The following is a 5,338-nucleotide window of genomic DNA, read 5'->3' as shown; positions in this document are numbered from 1 at the left end:
ATAACACTCGATTGTCCAATATTTTTACTCCCCCTCTATCCTTTGAAGTGTCTGCGTGGACAGGAAACCGCCCAGCGTGCGTTCCGCGTCATCATTGTTTCCGTTCGCGGCGCGATAAGCCGGAAGATTTACTGTCCCCCCCCCTCGCATGGTGCGGACTTTTGCTCAATTACGGGAACAGATGAGATCGCTTATGGCTGCACACGTACCGGGAGTTTTCCCTGAAACCTGCCACTCGGCGCCTGCGGATAGGCAACCTCGCTCGGATTTTGCTCTTGCGTATTCAGAATGTAGCTCCGGTTGCCTATTCTCTGGCGTTGACCAAAGAGTTTCACGGAAAACTCCTGGTATGTACGCGTAGCTATATTCACAACAGCCCGAACTTCAAACGGTTACTCCTGCGTCATTCCCACGCGTGATAAACGCACTTTGATGCCGGCTGTTGGCTGGCCACATGCGTTGTTGTGGTTATCGTAACACCCCATGCATACCGCGGGGTAAATATAACGCCCAACCGACGTGATCACTTTGGCTGCTAATTACATGCGCGATATTGCTTTATACCTGGCTGGTTTCAGCCCGATATAATTTACCGATCATTCGGGTTTTCCCAAACGCTTCGTTACTCTGATGGTAACCATAATGCATCGCTGAGTCCAACCTTTGCATCTCACCGTGGATGTAAAGGCAAACCTCGTGACGCGGCGGGTTGGTTACTGTTCAGCTTCAATGAACACGAGATCCCCAAATTTTGTTATTATTCAAATTTCACGTAATTTTCGGGAATTTCAATCAATTTCAAAGGATTTTAACCGCAGGTCATATTATTACGCACAGGTTTGAAATAATTTCGGAAGTTTACCACGAGTTCTTGAAGGATTTCAAGAATGAGTCATTGTCAGAGAAATTCATGGACATGCTGTTCCTCATTTTCAAATTACTTTGAAAAGCGAGACTTGATGGCTCACTTAGTTTCAAATGTAATCGTGTCATCTTTATCAGTAACAACGTCCAATAACTTATATTTTCAATCATGTTTCGAATATTCCTGGCAATTTGTCGTTTATTATTACGTTCACCCGGAAACAGTATTTCACTATAGTAATCTGCCTTTTTATCACTCGAATCTTGAAGCGCTTGGGAATTCAGTACCTTTGTTTTTTTTTTTTTTATTGGCTCAAAGCTCCGTGTATAATCTGTATCGTTTACGTTGATGCTTTTTCACCATCTGTATAACATTCGCAACATAACATACACCGAGGATGATATTATTTAATCTCGTTACACCCGCATTTGGAGTTGAATGTTGCTCAATTCGTGCCATGTGTAAAAGTAAAGAAAACTTTACTGCATGACGCGATGCGATGTTGGACGGTTAATTCGACAGAAATCTTTTAAAGACCTCCTGATCTTTGACCTACTACACACACATCTTACCCGGGGATCGTTACACGGTGAGGGAATTGATTCCGAACACGTTTCAATCCACGTCCATTAGGAAAACCGAAGAACGTTATACCTACGTTCCAAAGGTAGGCTGTAAAGAAGGAGGAGGAGGTGGAGGAAGAGGTAGAGGAGAAAAAGTGTTTGCTCGTAAACATCCTGAGCACACAGTTCGTAATCAATATATATTTTCATATACCTACTATTCAAGGCGTATATTATACTGTATTTATATAGTGTATATTATAGTATACCATGGTATATAGGTATATATAGGATGAGTTGCAGAGTCATGAAACGTGACGGAATTCCTCTCGGGCATAATGTCCAAAAATTGACGCCACGGAGTCGACCGAGTATGACAACGCGCTTTGGTGTATATGCATAAAGGAATAATCTGAATGGTGGTAAAAACTCGTCAGCACAATGTAAACATTCGTTTATGGTGTGTGAGGCTTCATCTTCCCCGCCTGGAAACTGACCGGAGAATCTCAGTCAAGCATAACATTCTCAATTCAATCTCCGCAAGCGCATACTCAAGTCAGATATTGTGTGGTGTCGAGTAAATATATTATGACTATAATTGTTAGCATTTTTTCTACAGTGTAATTTCAATTTATTTTAATACTCGATCCTTTGTTTTTCTTAGTCAACTCTATAACAATCTCAATTCAATCTCTACAAGCGCATTCGCACCAAATCGAATATTGAATGGTGATGAGTAAATATACCATAACTGCACTGCTAGCATTTTTACTATAATATGATTTTAATTAATTTCAATACTAGATTTCATTTGTTTTTCATTTTCTTGTATCGATGTAGAAACGTAATTTCTTCCTTTCTTTTGACGTTGACATGTTCTTCGTTTTCAAATGGTTTTGGAATCATTTCTGTTGCAGTGTATCTTCTTTTGCTCACTGATATCTGGAACTTGATACATCATCTGTTGCTGTTATCCCAGTAGAAGTTTAGTGAATAGAAGGAAGAATCTTCCTTGAAGTGATCCCGTTACAGGAACTACACGTGTTGGATAATTGGCATTGGGCAGCTTCATCGATATCAGTAAATGCAATTGGGCCAATTATTGCCTGTACTAATGCCTGCGTTACCAATGGAATTTTGGTAATTACATTTCAATTTGCAACATGTAAAGCATGCGTTGAGTATAGAATTGAAGAGGAGATAGACAATATAACTACCATCAATCATGGAGGGGAAATCGTCCAGGGATTTGAAAATTAGTTATTCTAATTGAGTAGGGTTGCATTAGGGCTCAGCATCTATAATTCCATTTTTCCAATCAGATTATATTCCTATGTTAAACAATCCTCAACAATGGATTGTTATCGATAGACTAACCAATATTGTATGAAAATAATCATTACGTCTAAAAAAAATGAACGCCTTGAACGGCCACATGTATTACACTCGTGTATCTTTAGTTGCAATACTTCAGGCGCAAATCTCGGCAAAGTACTTATAATTACTTTCTCGTTAGTATCAGGAATGTGTAGGTATGCCAAATGATAACGGGTGACTTGGAATTATCGTTGGGGTGTGATATATAATTCTAGGGAAAAAAGGATTTGTATTATTGAAATATTCCTTTCGTATAAATTGCACCAGTATGCCAAAGGCATCCACTGACGGAATAGGATGTGTAACCATAGGATGAAGTAACCATGAAAACTATACTTTTATTATTTCTCTACTAGTTTTGCCAATTTGTGCCAGTTACTCATTTTGCATCATGATTTTGTTTCATCGTTTATTTGCAATTTTAGTTTTATTCTTTCTCCTTTTTCTGTATATAAATTTATCCGTTATCCACAGTAACTCAAAACCAGTAGTGTACAAATGATTATTTTTCTGCGTCTTACTTACGGTCGTTTCAACCTACTTGTTCATCAAATGGTGGACCTATGATACCAATGGTAATACCGTTCTAGTCGAGAGAACGCTGGTAAGTCGTGCAATCTCTGTACCATTTGTAGCACGGCAGGCCACAATAACCGCTCAGGAAATCTTTTACACGACCGTGATGTAGAGAAAATAAGCCTTCTTGAGGGTAACCGCATGAGACTCCAACAGTAGGTAACCCTATGTTTTACACGGTAGAAGGGTGAAGGATAAAAAAAATATATGGTGCCACATTGAAACCAGAGAAATAAACATGAAAATGATAGCTTGAATAAGACCTTCATTTCCTTCAGCTTTACTCAGCGCTAATGATTAGGACGTAGATAGTTTATGAGCTCCTTTTGTACAATTTTTTTTTTTTTTTTTCATTGCTTTGTATTTTATTTTTATCCGTTATGAAGTGACGATCGCGCTTTTTGTTTCAGAGGCTTTCGTGTTTGATGAATATCGAGGATCCATTTTCCGGAACATCTTGGAATCAGTCATGTGGACTGATTAATCAGACCTACCGCGTCAAACCTGCTACCAGTGGTAGGTACGAGAAAAAATGTCAATGTTTGTAGAAAGAACGAAAAACATAATTTTTTTAGACTCGTTTTTATTTATCTAAGATTTTTGTAAAATGTAAGACCTCCGACAGCTATATCTGTCTCCTTTGAGGCACTTACGTAGATTGAAAAAAATAAGTCATGTCGGAATTTGAATTTTACGTAGGGCGAGGGGCGCTGGTGACTTGATCTACAATTACATCGACCAATATCAGTTTGAGCGACAAGTAATTTGTACAGTTCCGGATGTAACGATCACTCAATGAAGATCGCCAAGAAGAAAGTTTAGGATACAGTTCTTCGACTGTAAGGATTCGGTGGATTTGAGAGACGAAGTTTTGAATTAAAAAACCGCCAAGATGTGGTAAATCAGATGCGTGATAAAAAGGATATTATGTCGAACAACACTGCGCGGTATGGCCTATTCCATATGTAGGTCAATACGGCTTATTGTCATCCCGGAACGCTCATCAGTTATGACCTTCAGATATAGTCCATTCTACCTTCTCAGTGCCGTACAAAGTATTCCTCTTCCCACTCATCCGGCGAGACTTCACAGAACTAGTTGCTTATACCTTGTGCAAAATCACATCAGTGAACGAGATTATCGTCATCATTTTGCAACCTACCTTCGAATCTCGAGAAGCATCAAACAGTCGCGACCTTAGGTACATGGCCTGGTACAATTTATAATTTGTCGCATATTCCTTGCTAATTAGCTGAGTCTGATTATATGTAATTTTATTATTGTAAATTTACTAAGCGAGTGGGTCATTAATCTGCCCTCCATCTGTCATGAATTGCCCATTTGTGAGCGACTAAGGTCGTAGCTTTGTGAAACGATCGTTAAGGCTTCAAAATTCGTAGTTGTATCTTATAAAATCGACATATTATTACACCAACTATTTTTATTTGTAGTTTATTTTCTTGTATCGTTCTATATCAAAGAGAAAAAAAAATATTACAACACACTATTGCGTAAAGACAATCTAGATTATATACAATAATACGGCTATAATATAAAAATGAAAGAATTATTCATTTCAAATGGGACTCTATTCGACACGCGCTCGATGTATTCCATAATATTAATATTCATAATTATTCCAACAACTTTTCACATGCTCTCTCGATCTTGAATTTTCGTAGGCATAGAATCGAAACGCTGTTTTAGCGAGTCCCAAATGAAGTATCTACGTTGGGTAGAGAAGCAGAATTGTTTTTAGAAAAGTGTTCGTATCGTAGGTTATACCTTGAATAGTAATAAATATTTTCAGTATAAGAACACATAAAAAACATTGTGTAAGGATAACTATAATCAGTTGGTTAATTAATAATATAATAAATTTTATTATCGCATTTATAGCTACTGAAGTTGTGCTTGCGCGAAAAATGAATTAAAATAATTTATTGTAAGCATGACA

General features: G+C 38.0%; 1 long non-coding RNA gene across 1 annotated transcript; it reads left to right on the top strand.

Moving 5' to 3' along the window:
• Positions 1–2,350: 2,350 nt before the first annotated feature.
• On the top strand, positions 2,351–5,338 carry LOC124216121 (uncharacterized). The gene is made up of 3 exons (XR_006882533.2): positions 2,351–2,568; positions 3,792–3,901; positions 4,081–5,338. It is a non-coding gene; the product is annotated as an uncharacterized lncRNA (long non-coding RNA).

This window comes from Neodiprion pinetum, chromosome 4 (assembly GCF_021155775.2).
Source record: "Neodiprion pinetum isolate iyNeoPine1 chromosome 4, iyNeoPine1.2, whole genome shotgun sequence".
Taxonomy (NCBI): domain Eukaryota; kingdom Metazoa; phylum Arthropoda; class Insecta; order Hymenoptera; family Diprionidae; genus Neodiprion; species Neodiprion pinetum.
The sequence above is the reverse complement of the archived record's forward strand: the minus strand, read 5'-3'. Positions and strand labels throughout refer to the sequence as shown.